The sequence below is a fragment of the Eleutherodactylus coqui genome, chromosome 2 (assembly GCF_035609145.1).
Source record: "Eleutherodactylus coqui strain aEleCoq1 chromosome 2, aEleCoq1.hap1, whole genome shotgun sequence".
Lineage (NCBI taxonomy): Eukaryota > Metazoa > Chordata > Amphibia > Anura > Eleutherodactylidae > Eleutherodactylus > Eleutherodactylus coqui.
In genome coordinates this window covers 314,493,332-314,509,668 of record NC_089838.1, presented here as the reverse complement: position 1 = coordinate 314,509,668, position 16,337 = coordinate 314,493,332, and the positions used below count along the sequence as shown (strand labels likewise).

Sequence of the window (16,337 nt, the reverse complement as noted above, 5' to 3'; positions counted from 1 at the left end):
CTTGGTGATACAATTTTTGCGCAGTTTTGCCCGCTAGAGTCTCGCCTTTCCATTTCTCTTAGGCACAATGGTGCTGGAGCTGGTTGTCTGTTTTAGTCCATCCGTGCTAAGGAACAACAAGTTGTACGTTCAGGCATGTTTTCTGGAGCATCAACTGCAATTGATGTGCCGCACCAACTAATCAGAATTCCTGACATCCTCTTCTGACCCCTTTGATTGACGAGTTATTTCTGTCCACAGGATCCCCTTTTGCTGGATGTTTTCCTCGATCACACCATTCTCCATATACTCTCCGCACCACTTCATAAGAAAACCCCACACGGTTGGCAGTGACATCCCGACCCCGGCTAATCTAGCACTGATGACCGGCCTCGTTGGAAGTCACTCCGATCGCTGGATTTTTCCATCTAATGTGGATTCATACTGAAACTGGCCCACGGAAAACATGTCACGTGATTTTGTGCTGCACTCCGGGGTCACGGGAGGGGGGGGGGGGGGATTTCCAAACAGGGAAGCGCCAATAATAAGAGGGCCAGGGGGTCTAATAAAGGGGCCATTCAGTTTATATATGTTATGACTTGGCTATAATGAAAAGATATTTCAGAGAAAGACAGTCACGGCAGACTGCGATCTCAAGTAAGCCTTCAAAGAAACTTCCATGGAAAGTACAAAGCGAATAGCACCTTAAGGCGCAGCGGCACGATCCAGGCAAATACGTACAGATGAGAGGAGGGTGGGGAGAGAAAAAAAAAAGGCAGTAAGATCGCTTTTCCCTTCTTTTCTATTACAGAACAATAGTGCCATTGTCCCAAATTAAAAACTGCTCTGTCACTTCCATTATTCATCCTTTTCTTCCTTTGACGCCATCTGTGCCTGCTTTTTGTTAACACTGGAGACCGGCAACAAAAGGGCCACAATGCTGCATAGTGATGCGTAGTGCAGGAACACCTTACAAGACTCAAAAAACTTGACTTTCAAGGCCGGTAGGGAGGACAAGTCATCTGTGCATGGATTAAGCCTGGCAGGGAGAACACGTTGTGATGTGTAACACCTCGTGTGTTCCTGCCTCATGAAGTCACAGCAGATCACTCTGCCCTTTCGTTGAATCATGCAAATTTGAATGATAATCACTAAGTGTAAATGCGGCCACCGATAATTCTTTTATCGTTCATTTTACACAGACATGGAAAAAAAAAAAAAGAATCATTCGGTCGTTTGCAAGTCATTACAAGTGTTTGCAAGTCATCTGCAAGTGTAAAAGACAATAGTTTGCTGGTATGGCACCCTAAACAACAAACAGCAGAGTAAACAAGCGCTCAGTATATAAGGACGCTATGCCATCACTTTATGATCATGGGGACCCATAACACTGATTTCACACCGCATCCCCTTAAGCATTATCCCTGGTGCCCGCGCCACCCATTGTGCAGGGAATACAAGCACAGCTACATTCAAATGCATGGAGCCCAACTACATTTGCCTGCACAGCGGGTGGCCAAGATCACTAATGTGAAGGTAAATCTTAGAAGGGAACCCTTAAGGGGTCTCTTAATACTACAACGTCTTCATTACTAAGATCGATGGAGGTCCCGAAAGGTGGAACCCTACCAATCACAAAGTGATAGCTAATCCTAGCAATGTGCCATCACTTCACAAGCTATGACTGACATATAGAGTAGTTACCATCCAAAAGGTGGCGCTGTAGAGGCATTTTTCCCCCCCCCCATTGCATACCTTTTTACCAGGGTGTACTGCATAGTCGCAAAGACCCTCTACAGTCTTATACACTCTCCACAAGAAGAAACAGTACCTCCCCGGACCCATTTTAACCAGAACCCTACTCCACAGTGATAAGAGGCCAGAAGCCCAAAACAACTGTCTGTACCTATTCTTTATGCAGAAGAGTCTGGTTTGGCTTATCTCCTTAGTCTCGTTGCAAAACCTGTTAAAAGGTCAGGCATTGACTTATACTGAAGCTACCTTCCAACAAGCGGCGATACGAAGACATTTTTCCATCTTACCATTTGCAACACACCTTTAAGAAAGGCAGGATCCATCAACAATACCATGGTTTGGGGTACAAGAGGGTCCCAATAAGCCTAGAGGACTAGAAGATTGGCTATGCTGGAATCTTCATCCAGTCCTCCTACTCTTATCTATGGGCAGGCACCACTAGGCTCTGAAAACATCCAACCACCTATCCCTCCACCAAAACCTTCCGACCATCACAAGTGCCAACAGCACAGAGCCACCAGGAAGGAAACAGGTTTCCCCTGGTGACATCCATTGGAGACCTCCTAGATTGGTGCACGTTTCATCTGAGGTCTATCGACACCCGATTCAACCATTCTACATCTATTCTACTAATTTTCATAGACCATTAGAAATCAACCCAAAAAGGCGTCAACAGCTAATTTCTAGCCACACTGGCAACCGAGCTCCTAGGCCTGGCCAGAAGAGCACAAAGCGCTACTATTCCGAGTCCTATTTCTCTGAAGGAATTGCTAGAGGTGAAAAATCGACAGTTTTGGCCAGAACTAGAATTTACGTTTACAGATTTTTATGAATGTACAAATAGCTACGGAAAAAGACGGCGCTCCAGACTTAGTGCAAACAGAGCGAATGTCGTCACGTTGCTCGTGTCGGTTACAGACAGTCTGGAAACTCAACCTTCATAACTGGGTCATTCCTTCCCATTCAGCTTCTAACTAGAAAAAAAAAAAGTCACCCAATTACCCCGATCTCCATCTTCCTCCATATTACAGACTGGGACGACACGGCAATATCAGTAACAGCACAGAAGACTATGGGGTCTGGCAAAAAGTTGGACTGAGCTTCTGTAAGCAAAAAGATCAATTAGATCCGTTATGCTTGAGCCAAGTGGAACCTGGCAATGAAGTCAACCTAACCCATCATATCCTTTTTTTTTGGCATTGCCACAACCAATGGAAGGGTTTTCATCACTCTTCCATTGGGCCGAAATCAAGGTGGGCAGCAAGATATGCCCAGAATAGGAGCCAAGATGTAAAATGAACCCACAAGGAACCATCTACAATTGTCTTTCAGCTGCATTTACAAACATTTTGGCCAAGATTCTACCAATTCCCATAGCATCGTCGTCAGGAAACTCAAGTTTAGGAGGCATGGTATATCAAAACACTGCCGGCTCAATGATGGTCTCAAGCGACCAATGGTCAACCCAGTCTGGTGCGCTCTATTTGGTCAATTCATGAGCTGAAGTGCTGTTAGCAGTAGGCGCTCCAGAAGTCCACGGCATATCATGCTTCTTGTCTTGTAGAATCTTTATGGCCAATTTGAGACTCCCCCGATTTCTAAGCCTAGGTAGATGTAATTGTCGGTTGCTGTAAGTGGGACGTTTATCATGAATTAGGTTTCTGGGCTAATTTATGTTTCTCCTCTGGGTTGATGGGCAGTGCCCATGAGGTGCTGCATCTCTCCAGAACTTGCAAGTTTTCCTGCAGTTCTTTCTCGGATGGCGATAGTAGCAGGCGGTCATCTACATGGAGGGGAGACCTGGTGGCATGGAGGACTCCAGGCTACGACCAGCTCATTGATGTAGATGTTGAAGAGCGTTGGGCTTAGGCTACAGCCCTGTCCGACCCCTCGGCTCTGCTGGGAATAAGCAGTTCTCCCGCACATTCAAGCGCTCAGCTATTTCTGTCAGCCACATTGAAACTAATGGAGTGGCAGCTATATACATGTGGCGCTTATGTACGTGCGGCCAGCGCTCCATTCAAACTGACGTCACTGCGGGTGAGAACCCCCCAAAGTGATGAGAATAGTGAGGGGGGGGGGGGTGCGAACCACAGGACCCCCACTGACAGGCTCATCACCGTCTCCCAACTGATAAAAGTGGATTCTGGTACAAACTCTTCAGGGCTTGTTTATTATTGGGAAGATTATTGCGACAACGTCTGTTCGCCCCAAAAGGGACAACAATCCGCGGAAAACCAGCGAATGCCCGTTTGTCAGTTGATCATTTTCAGCAAGCGTAAAAACTCCCCACTGGTTGGCTGAACAACTTCCGGTGCGAGCCAAAGAATATAAGCACCAATTGACATGCTTGCCAAACGGCGCTTGGATACTTCATGCCAAGAATCGTCCCGTGGAAGAGGAAGTCTACACTACAATACAAGCAGGTTTAATGGCAGAACCAAAAGAGACATCAGGGATGCCAAAAGTGAGCGCACCGGGGAGGTAGGGGCAGGGGCGAGGCACCGGGGAGGTAGGGACAGTGGCGAGGCATCGGGGAGGTAGGGACAGTGGCGAGGCATCGGGGAGGTAGGGACAGTGGCGAGGCATCGGGGAGGTAGGGACAGAGGCGAGGCATCGGGGAGGTAGGGACAGAGGCGAGGCATCGGGGGCATGAAGACAGGGGCGAGGCACCGGGGGCATGAAGACAGGGGCGAGGCACCGGGGGCATGAAGACAGGGGCGAGGCACCGGGGGCATGAAGACAGGGGCGAGGCACCGGGGGCATACCAAGCATTCTCCTCGCCTGCAAGCGACATCCATTTACATTGCTTGTTTATTCGTCGACTAACCATCCTTTTTATGTCCGCATGAAGGATGCGATCAACGACAAGCGAGCAGATTTTGTTTGGCACTCGATCACTGCAGACGTTTACATCAAACGGCGATTGGCAAGTTTTGCGCAAGCTAAGGATTTTTTGCACAATAATCGCCCCACGTAAAATGTCCTTGAAGAAACTATTAAAACCAGATAGCGACACATACTCCATTTTTTAATTCTGTAGTCTGTACGTGACTACGGCGCGGCCATCTTGCCCGAGTTGTATTTAGAGATGCTTTACAGCAGCCTCATGGGCCGTTCACACAATGGACAGGAGGGACCCAATGACTTGTATGGGAGATTGTTCTAGACATGCTCCAGTGACTTAGGCAGGGAACATTCTGCAGGGAGGGGAGGAGGTGAGCTGTGACATCACCTATTGTGAATGGTGGCTCCTGTGTTATCTTTATATAGGTGTGATCTCTCAGTGTCATCCTGCCTGTCATGTTGGTGAGGTGACAGCTGCAAAGATCAAGAAGTAACTGACTAGTATATGGCTGTATGGTCAGTGTGCAGGGAGGGGAGGAGGTGAGCTGTGACATCACCTATTGTGTATGGTGGATCCTGTGTTATCTGCATATAGGTGTCCCCTCTCACTGTCATCCTGCCTATGTTATACGGTTCTGTGGTCAGTGGGAAAAAAATGCAGGATTGTAGGATTTTTAAAAAAAAATTTTTTTAAATACAGATTGTAACCAAAAGCTAAAAAGAAAATTACTAAAATACTTAGAAATACGTTTAACGCAAAAATATGATTTATAAAACAGGTCATTTTCTGATGACACCTTCCCTTTAAAAGGGGTATCCCAGGCATTTACTATAGATGACCCATCCTAAGCGGATCCTCCGGCCTGCTGTCAGTGCGGCGGGTGGGACGTCAGCATGGCCGGTCAGGGCCAGAAGTGTAATGGAAGGCATCGTTCCCATTGACTTGGGGAGCGAATTCATTGCGACACCTCATATTACACTTCCGGCCCCGACCAACGCTTTAGATATCCAGCCCGCCGCACTGACAGCAAGCCAGAGGATGAACCGGTTGGTGCGGACCCCAAGGGGCAGACCTGCCGATGAACTACGGGCAACCAATCCTGAGGACAGCTCATCAACGGCGAATGCCTGGGATACCTCTTTAAGGACACCCAAAAACAGTTCACTTGCAGCACAGAGTCATAACTGACCTCCCCCCCCCCCCCCCCCTCCCCGGACACAACATCCAGCGCCACCATGTGGCGGATCGCCCGACGCTGCTAAATTGTAAGACATCAATTTTAACCAAACGCGTACAAAATAATTGATCAGCGTAACTTCACTCCGGAGAGCCACCGGCCCCACGTAGCCATACATTACGCTGCACGGTCTGTATACACGTCGTGCCCCCACAAGACCAGCCATCGGGTGACATACGGGGGCAGCACAGAGCAAGCCTCAATTATAGACATACTGTATATAGAAACACAGCAATATCAAGACCAGATGGTGGCGCCACGCGTCCACTTAGTCTCAGACCCGCGCCGAAGCTTCTGGTTTGGAGTCTCCAGCAGATTCGTCCTCAGGTTCTGGACAACAGAGAAGCATCTGTGCCATCTCACCGGGGAGATGCCATTGTGGGAAGCCAGATCCGTCCAGCGTCGTCCCATCGCAGGACAGGCCCATCGGGCAGGGGCTCCCTTTCCCTGCTGCCATAACGGAGCACGAAAATGGTAATCCAAACCGCGTCGAACCCTGGTGTGAACCGACCCAGCACAGAGGACGACCCCAGTGACCCGTCAACCTCTTACACCATACTCATCAATGCGCCATGTACCAGGCTGTGCCAACATACCACCAGCTCAGCGATGAACCAATTACCAAAATGTTTGATGCCAGCTTGACCACACCTAGGTATACAAAAAATTACAGCTTCACATTGGTCATATTTGCTTTGACCGCCTGGTACCTGGGCACCATCCCTACCATGTCCTATTACATAAAAACATCCCAACCCATCAATATACCACCTCATGCCCATCAATGCACCAGGTCATCAATAATTCAGTACTGGGGGACCTCTTTAAAAGGTTTTTTTTGGGCAATAACATTCCCATCAATGCACCATTTACCAGGCTGTGCCAACAACATACCACCAGTTCAGCAATGGACCAATCACCGTCGTCGTTAGATGCCAGCTAGACCACACTTTGCGCCCTTCTTTAGGTATCCAGACAATCACAGTTTTCACATTGGACACATTTGGCTTTGACCACCTGGCTTGTGCCCTACCATGTCCGATTACATAAAAACATACCATTCCCGTCAATACACCATTTACCAAGCTGTGCCAACAATATTCCACCAACGATGGACCATGTTAGATGCCAGCTAGACCACTCTTGGAGCCCTTCTTAGGTACCTAGGTAATGTCATTTGGTTTTGACCTCCTGGCACCATCGAGAATTATCTCATACCAACTTGTGCCCTTCCATGTCTTATTACATAAAACATCCTTACCCATCAATATACCACTTCATGCCCATCAATTCATCATATTGGTTGCCATACCATTCCATCAACGCACCATTTACCAGACTGTGCCAAGAACATCCCACCAGCGATGGACCATGTTAGATGCCAGCTAGACCACTCTAGGAGCCCTTCGTAGGTACCCAGACAATCATAACATCACACTGGTCATATTTGGCTTTGGCTGCCTGGCACCTGGGCACCAATTACATAAAACATCCCTACCCATCGATATACCACCGTACATCCAGCAATGGACTCGGCACCGTCTGCCCAATACCAGCTCACCCTGCAGTGTGCCACAAGCTGGAGGAGCAGGTAGGTCGTCCCTGCCACAACAAGCGGCACATTGACCAGCCGGTGCCCAGCAAATACTAATTACTCCAGTCGGCAGCAAGCTAAAGAATCCCACCATTGTACCCGTGCGGCACACAGACAATACCCATTCATGCCCGTCTCCCTTCATACAACTGACTCACATTGCCCTGTCACCACTTGTGTGCCACCACGATGACCCTGCCATCCACCACACTGTGCCGGGCGTAACCCTCAGCTCTATAGAGGCAGACTGCTCCCACATCACGGTGCCCACTATCAGCATGCCAACCTCTGATGAGAGGGGTCTACCCACCGCGGTCCACTAACGAGTGCCCCTCATCATCAGTGCCATGCAACGTGACCATGATAGAAAACTTTTGCCGGCTACTCTTCCCAACAAGTCATTGGCACAACTGGACCAGCACCAACTTTTTGGGGCACAACCGGATGCCTGGCACAAAGGAAGAACACAAGCGGGTGAGAGGAGATCCCTGAGATGTTCATGTCTAAGTGGGCATCATCTGGGCACAACTAATCACAGAGCCCCATTCAGGGATGCCCCCTATCCACCTGCTGTGCCCATCCCAGCTCTGCACCAGTCCCTGCAGCACCCCCAGCCCCCACACAGCACCAGCCCTCGCACCCCTCCAGTGCTGCCCCCCAGCCCCCCGATACCTGGAGCTCCTCGCTGCTATCAGGCCCCTTTGTCCCGGCTGCGCCTCCCACTACCCGCCCACTTCATTCAATGACTGCCCAGTCCGCTCCCCTCCGCCTCCTGTATGCCCCGGCACAGGACGGGCTCCCTCTGGCGGCAGCTGCTTCCCCTCCTCACCTGTCCGCACCTCCGGCCGGCACCGTTCTCCGGGACTGAGCCGTCTACAGCTACCCCTTTCCCGCCGCTACCACAACTCAACTAACCTGCTCTCCCCTCCCCCTCCAGCTTATATACTCCGAGCGCAGCATGGACGTCGTGACGTCACAGCGTCGCTCCTTCTTTGTCCTATGGAAAAAAGAATGGGCTTCGGGCTCCTTTGATTGCCATGGAGACGGCTGGGGGAGGGAGCCGCCATCTTGGAAAAGGGCAGATGCCCCTTCATACATTTTCATCTGCTTATGATTGGAGGTTTTCTGTGGTATTTTTTATGAGGGAACCAGGAATGTATTCATCATTAGAGTAATACATAGCTATATTAGTCACGTGCCGCAGCCCTTATGTGTATCCATGTTACACAGTACCAGTATACTCCACAAAGATTGCCTCAGTCCCACTCAACCAGCAGCACATTATTAGAGGAAACTCATGTGCATATTTAGGGAGAACATGAGAATGTCACCTGTGGTTAGATTTGAACTCAGCACCCCAGTGCTGCAGGGTGACATTGCTGACCACTGAGCCACAGCAGCAGTACCACAGCCAGCCATAAGGGCAAATACCTGTCCGTACCAGGCGGAGGACGGAAACAGCCAAGAGCGGCTGCATCTGTAAGCCATTTACAGACATTCGTGCCTATTAGACCTCTATGGCGCACCCCGTGTAAAGTCCAGATGGAACACCGCTTTAACATCTATAAGTAAAGACCCTTTTACACGCAACGATTATGGTTCAAAAAAGCGTTTAAACAAGTGAAAATGAGCGATAATAACCGTTCCGTGTAAACGCCGCCAAACGGCGGGCGATAAATCATTGACTCTTCGTTCATTTTACAGATATAAAACAATCGTTGGGTGTAACCGGCGCTCGATCAGGCGTTGTCGGACACTGATTTCTCGTGTGAGAGAGCCGCCGGTGTATCTGCCGGTATACGCAGCCTGTGCGGCCCGCACGCTCTCTCTTGGAGGGTCAGTCCCTACTTTTAACCCTTGTTGTCACGGGAACGCACGGTTACAGTGTAGTACGCACAATATCCCATAGGCTGCCATATTGCTGCTCACACATACTGCGCAAAATAGGCACGAATACGGATCCCCGCACGTTCTATCTTGGCGCCTGTTGCGCACACAAACACGCAAAAATAGTACATAGCGATCGGTGGCGTGCAGCAAGCACATAATGTGATGTATACCTGCTGCGCGCCGCGATACTGCCTCACCCACGCCCATGTGAAGCCGCCTTTAATGTCCCTCGTGACATAGGAATGGATTTGCTTTAATAAACGCGCCATATTTCTCCGTAGAGCGTCCATACAGCTCCCGACTGCAGGAGACCCGGATCTGCCTAGATTCCAATGATTTTCGCGCTAATGTATACGGGCGCCTGCAGACGTGCGCAATACGCAGAAAATAGAACCCATTGATTTCAATGACTTCCTTTCCTTGTGCGCTTAAAAAATAGGACCTGCTATATTTTTGTGAGCATTTGCGCACTCAGCGCACACGAGCGTCGGTTTAGTGCTCAGCCGCGCCAAAACATCGCAGCTATCTGGGCGTTAAATCATGTGAACGAATAGCAGCCGCGAACACATCGTGGCTAGTATTCACAAGTATGCCTCTCCCCCTACCTTTGCTGGCCGGCTCCCATAGGAGTCTATGTGAGCCACCAGCATTGTGCCGTCGAAAGATAAGACTTAGCCTATGCTTTGACGGAGAGAAATCGCGGCGTCAAAAATCGCACTTATTGCGCACGATTATTTCAAAACCCGCAGGAAGCCATAGATTCTTTTAGATGCAATTTTTTGACGTCCCTACACTGCGCCAAAATGACGCTCGTGTGAAGGAGCCCTAAAGGTTGCCATAGAAGTCTATGGAAGGTGCACAGAGGTGCCGTCCGCTGCACAAGTCACATACCTGCCACTTACTAGGCTACAGAGCTGTTTAAATCAAGTTCATCTGCTGCGCAAAAGTACAGTAAAATGCACTGATACATGCGCAAAAAAGCCTCGGACAGACGCTGAGGCGTGCGTAAAAACGCATCTGTCCGCCTAAAGGAGCCCTAAATTAAATATATTCAAGCTTATAGATTTTTATGGGAAAATGGGTCTTTCACGCAATGAAACAAGCGTCCCTCTGCCATAGGAAGAACACTGGATAACGCTTCTGGCGTCCGCCATGTTGCGTGTGTATGGAGTCGCGCACACTATGATGCCGCAGCGCCGGTCACTTTTCGTTATATAATGACCAGACCCCACCTATCAGGGCATCTACAGACGTATGCAGCGCAAATCTGCTCGCCGCAATGGAGCGTATTCGTGCAGGAACAGGGTTTGGGGACGCGCCTCCGCGCCTCGACTGTAGATTTTGCGCTCTCAATGCCAGTGCACGCACACGTGTGATACTGCCCGTCCGTGGAATTAAATGGCTATTTAAAGCCTACTGCGGGCCGGCTGCCCTCTCGTCCTGCGTTGCCCGCAGCGTCACACCCTCCCCTTGGATGAGGTAGAGCACGCATGTGCATATAGTACCGTACTTTTTTGCGCACGCAAGGCCAGTTTACACTCGCGCATGACACACCCCTTCCGCAGTTTAAAAGGCTATTTCGCCTAATGAGGTCCAGATGTGTTCATTTTCACGCGGCTTTGCGCAGTGCTTCATGCATCCCCTCGCACATTTGCACACCTCCCCTTTAAAGGGGTCTCCCAGTACTGTAGTATTAATGATCTATCCCCAGGACAGCTCATCCATAGTTGATCGGAAGGGATTTGCCACGTAGAATCTGCACCAATCAGCCGAATAAAGTAACAGCTGCCGCTTCAGTCCATACCAGGTACAGCGCCGTTCATTGTACAGTGGTAGTGCCTGGTATTGCAGCTTTTAGGCCATGTGACCAATGAACATGACATCACAGGCTTGAGAAGATGTCACAGCGCTCACCTGAGCACCGCAGCCCCTTCAGTCAGCTGATTGGTGGGGATCCCAGCGATCACATATTGATGACTGAGGATAGCTCATCAGTATAGTCCTAGAAAACCCTTTTATAGTTGTTCTCGGGACCCTCTTGAAACTATTTGATTGCCACAGGTCCGTCAGCTGAGTACGGAAGGCTGTGGCCGGCCATACTTACGGAGCTAATTCTCTATAACACTAGGGCTACATGGTGATTTTTGGCTGCAACGAGTGTTGCGCGACCAAAGCCGCTGTGACAAGTTGCAGGATGTCATGACCACCCTGATGGTCAACGAAAATCCAACCCAAGTGAGTCTTTGAGACCTGGAGGGAAAATGCACACCGATTACTTCATTATACTATGGGGTCTCCATTCAGGGAACAGGAAAATGGCTACCCCTGGCCGAACAGAACGTCATACCACGGAACCAACCTACGTTTAACCAACAACTTGTGCCGTTACTACCGTATGGACCATTGTAGGTCTCATTATGTACTGTGTGAGAAAATAAATGTTAAAAAAGTGTCCATTTTCATGTTTATAAATAAAGTTATACATATTTCTCATTTCATGTACATTGTTATGTCCCTCTCTTGGTGGGTATTTCACAGTTGACTACATGGTTATTATAGGGCAGTGCCTTGTGTTTGTCAGTACTCTGTACGTTGCCCCTCATGAGGACTTTCGCTGCTCCTCATCCTTTGTTTCCACATGAATGGAGTAATTAAGATGGCGGCGCCGGCCTCGCACACGCCAGTCACGTGAGACTGAGGGGCGGGCTAACCACTAGCAGGGAAGAAAGGGGCGTGGCTTTTCATTCATTCATTCGCCGGCTGCCAATCAGCTGCTGGATGCGGCGGTTCAGTCTCGGCGAGGCTTGAACCGCACTGGGAGAAATGACGCATGCGCAGTAAGTGGTCCACTGCGGCGGAGAGCGGCCACGTGACTGAGTGATCAAGTAGTTGTAGTTCTATGACATAATGGTGGGTGCTGAGATGTGCAAAGTGTGGAAGGTTCGTCTTGGCAGCCGCTGTCACCCAATTCCATGGTTTTCACTGCACCCCTAACTTCTTACATACCTAGTAATCCTATGAATGGAGTGAGAGCAGGTTATGTCATAAGAACCCAAGGGCATCCATCACAATACCAGCTATGCCGGTTTTTAAAGTGCCACCATGTAACACGGTGCGGGAGTCAGCGCTGAAAATGTAAAGAATTACAATTAAAAATTACAGTCGCCGCTAATTGCTTTCCTCCGCCATGATACGGGAATATATGCCGACGCGTGCCTGATGAGTTACTAAAACTTTGTACCCTAAATTGTTTTGTGGGGGAGGGGAAATGACAACTTTTATGGGTGCCACAGATTGTGTCTCGTACTGGTTGTCACTGTACGCTGGATGCGGCGGTCGCGTTCGGCACTCAAACCGCCACCCGTTGCTGGGGCGCAGAGGCTGCTCAGGACACGTGACCCTCCTCTTCTGCTTCTCCAGGCTTCACTTGGCAATAACGGCTCCTTCACGCAAAATTTGCGCACGTAATATGCTGTGAATAAAAACCATTGATTTCGACGGGTTCGTTCAGACGCACGTATTTTGTGTACGGATTTTCAGGGGCGCAAAAAAAATGCTCCATCTTTCTGCACACGTGCTCATCAGAGATAGAAGTCAGCGGGGCGGCACAAATGTGCGCGATACGTAAGGAGATGCGTGAAGCACTGCGTAATTGTGCTGGAAAAAGAGCACATCTGACCTCATCAGCGGGTGCACGCAAAAGCCTAAATCATAGCGCAAAAAAGGTGTGCCAAGGCGTGCGCAATTGTGCTTACACTTATATGAAGCCAGCATAGGGTGGGTCTCACACGACCGAACTCCAATTTTGGATTCCGGCAGGCATGTATTTTCGAATATTCCTTAACACTCGTAGACACGAATTGCGTATTCTGGAGCGGAAGAAAAATCACAGCATTCCCTATAAATTAACATTGCGTAGGGCTGTGGGTACCCGCGTCATCGCTAAGCGACAGCGCGGTAAATACAAACAAACCAAAAAAACCCTGAACTGCGCATGACCGCCACGAGCCTCCGCCCTCATCCACAATGCAATTAGGTGAGATACACAGGGTCACCGCCCGGAATCCGACCCGCTGGTGTGCGCCCGGCCTGAGGGCGGTTATACACGGCAGGACTGTCAGCTGAATAGTCTCTCCATAGAGCGAATGTAAGCGACAGTTCCGTGTAAACACGACCTCCAACCGGGCGAGGAGCGAGAATGTGTTCGCTTCAAAGTGGTCGCTGGTTAATTAATTATGGTCTGGTGTAATCGTTTGTCTTTCAACGACCGGCCAACGACTTTGCGGGGAGGCGTGCGCCTCAGCGACCGCGAAATTTCACAAGAAGTGAGCAACTACCACAGACAGCGGTTGCCGTACGCTTCAGCAACCATTCAGATGATAGTTGTCTCGTGTAAAACCATCTCTGCGCTCTTCAGATACTATATAAGCTGGGCCATACGGGGATTGAACCCGCGACCTTGGTGTTATTAGCACCACACTCTAACCCAACTGAACTCACTCTAGTCAGTGATTGTGCCGCGGCGCCCTCAGTTCAGTGATTTGGGGTTTTCTCAGAGCCCGGAGCCCCCCAATGCCACTTCTGAGATGTTCCTATGACATATCACCACCCTCCGCATAGCCGGGGGAACCGTTCCCTGGAGCGGTGAACCTAGGTTTGGCGCCCCCTGAAGAGCATGACCCTCCGGAGTGCATAGAGACTGCTGTGATAGGGGGTGCAGGAAGGATAGTTGTACGGGACTCATTTTCGGGGTCGGGCCCCTCAGGTCCAGTGAAGGGTGAAGTTAATGGGGTGGGACCAGAAGTTCATGTTATCTTCCATCCACAGGGTAGGGAATAACTGGCTGATCGTGGTGGTCTCACTGGTGACATGTCAAGAACGGGATCCTGTGTCCACCATCCTCCTCACTGCAGGGTTACTTCACCCCTCCACAGTGAGGAGGAGACTCAATGAACTTTCAATTGGCTTGTAGAGAGATACAGGGGGTGGACAAAAATATGGAAACACCATATGAAATGCATGCCTTAAATTACATCGGATTATAAATCATAATTCAATAAAACATGAAGAAACGGATTTTAAGTGGAGGTAATATGACACAAATGGTGCCGGGCAGAAGTGACCATCTGCCTGAGCAACAAGGTTCCATTGGTCAGGGATTTGAGCTGCTTAGCTGTTGTAGTCCCAAACCACCCAGAGCAGGGCAAGAGGTGAAGTAAACACAAATTTGTCGGGGAAGATCTCAGCCAAACAGGAGTCTATAGGGCAGCTCAGTGCTGATGATTAAAATCCCATGCATTTGGTATGGTGGTTCCATATTTTTGTCCACCCCCTGCACGCGCTTGGGCATTTCCATCAGCCCCACTGAAATGAATGGAGCGCTGACTGCGTCCAGCACTCCATTCAGAGTGATATCACCGTGAGGGGGAAAGTGACCCCCCGCAGTGACAGACGAGCAGGGCACAGGAGTGCCGTTCTCCAGATCAGCGGTGAGACCCCCACCAATCAGCAAGTTATGCCGTATCCTGTGGAAAGGGGATAACTTGTAATTCTGGTACAACCGCTTTAATCCTAGCAGCGTACAAAGACAACGGTCACTTCCAGCTTTGTAGTAACACTTTGGGGACGGCCCTTTCCAGCTCCATTATGACTGCGCCACTGTGTAGATGGCAAGCTCTATAATGGGGTCGAAGACCTACAGAGACCCCCAACCTCAACGCATCCAACACCTTGATGAATTGGACCAGCGATTGTAAACCAGACCTTCTCGCCTAGTGTCAGTGCGCCGCCTCACAAATGCCCCATTGGCAGAACGGGCAGAACTATCTCTCCCGGCCGCTGCTATGCAGGAATGCTCAGCTTGGCTCATGTGTTCTGCCTGTAGACAGAGATGACCGCCTCTGACGGACCCTCCACCGGACCCCTCCGCTGGACCCCTCCACCAGACCCCTCCGCCGGACTCCTCAGCTGGACCCCTCCACCAGACCCCTCTGCCGGACCCCTCTGGAAGCAGAGAATCACTCAAGAACAAAAGGATTGGGCAACTGAAATCCAACTGCGTGAGAAGCGAATCACACTGCTTCATTGTGTCCGTCTTACGTAGGACTTGTGTGTCCCAAGCCTGACTGCGGGTCTCCGGACCCGAACGAGCATCATACCTGGCACAATCAAGCAGTATGGGTACCCCGATCCTTATCTCCCCTGACGTCTGCCGTTGAGGGAGATTCGGGAGGCCACAATCACATTAGATGATCATCCGGTCCTGACAAGACTGTCAGGTTCAGCCAATCTAGATCTGACATGTATGGCCGCCTAAACTCCCTCCTGCTTCTGCAGATTTGTCCCAACTACCACCAAACTGGAATATGTGACTTCCCTCTTGTGACAGAAGCAGCGGCTGACCTCCGGAGTTGTAGATCACAGATTTAAGAGATACAGCGCATTGTTCTATCACTGGTACTCATGGCCGGCCTTAGCTAGATGGGACCACAGGATGCTGGCCACCAGCTTATAAAGAGTATATAAAGCAGATGTAGGCTGGGGACAATCCCACCCACCACCCCTTAGGTCCACCTAGCCAGATGATCTTCTTTCTCAGTACCTGGCAGCATCTTCTGGAGTTACATGAATCAGCCTCCTCCTGGCTCTGTCTCCTAACCTCTGTTGTTCCAAAGTGCCGCTGTCATAATCACTTAGTTCTGCTACTGTATGTCATGAGCTTGGTCTTGGTATTGTATTTGTGTTGTGAGTTTGGTTCTGAGGCTGTATTTGTTATGAGTTCAGTACTTGTGCTGTATTTATAAGCTTGGTTATGGTGCTGTATTCATGTTATGAACTCGGTTCTGGTGCTTTACTTTTAGAATGAGTTTGGTTCTAATGTTGTATTTCTGGTATGATCTTGTTTCTGCTGCTGTATCTATGTTATAAGCTTGGTTCTGTTGCTTTATTTATCCTATGACATTGGTTCCAATGCTGTATTTATATTTTGAGCTTGGTTCTGGTACTGTATTTCTGGTATGGGCTTGGTTCTAGTG

General features: G+C 49.7%; 1 protein-coding gene across 1 annotated transcript in view; it reads right to left on the bottom strand.

The window, feature by feature from the left end:
* Positions 1-8,329, bottom strand: part of SMARCA4 (SWI/SNF related, matrix associated, actin dependent regulator of chromatin, subfamily a, member 4) — a 40,931-nt gene extending 32,602 nt beyond the window's left edge. Inside the window, exon 1 of the mRNA XM_066593614.1 lies at positions 8,243-8,329. The gene's annotated coding sequence lies outside the window, so the exon portion shown is untranslated. The remainder of the gene's footprint in view (positions 1-8,242) is intronic.
* Between the last annotated feature and the right edge of the window lie 8,008 nt (positions 8,330-16,337).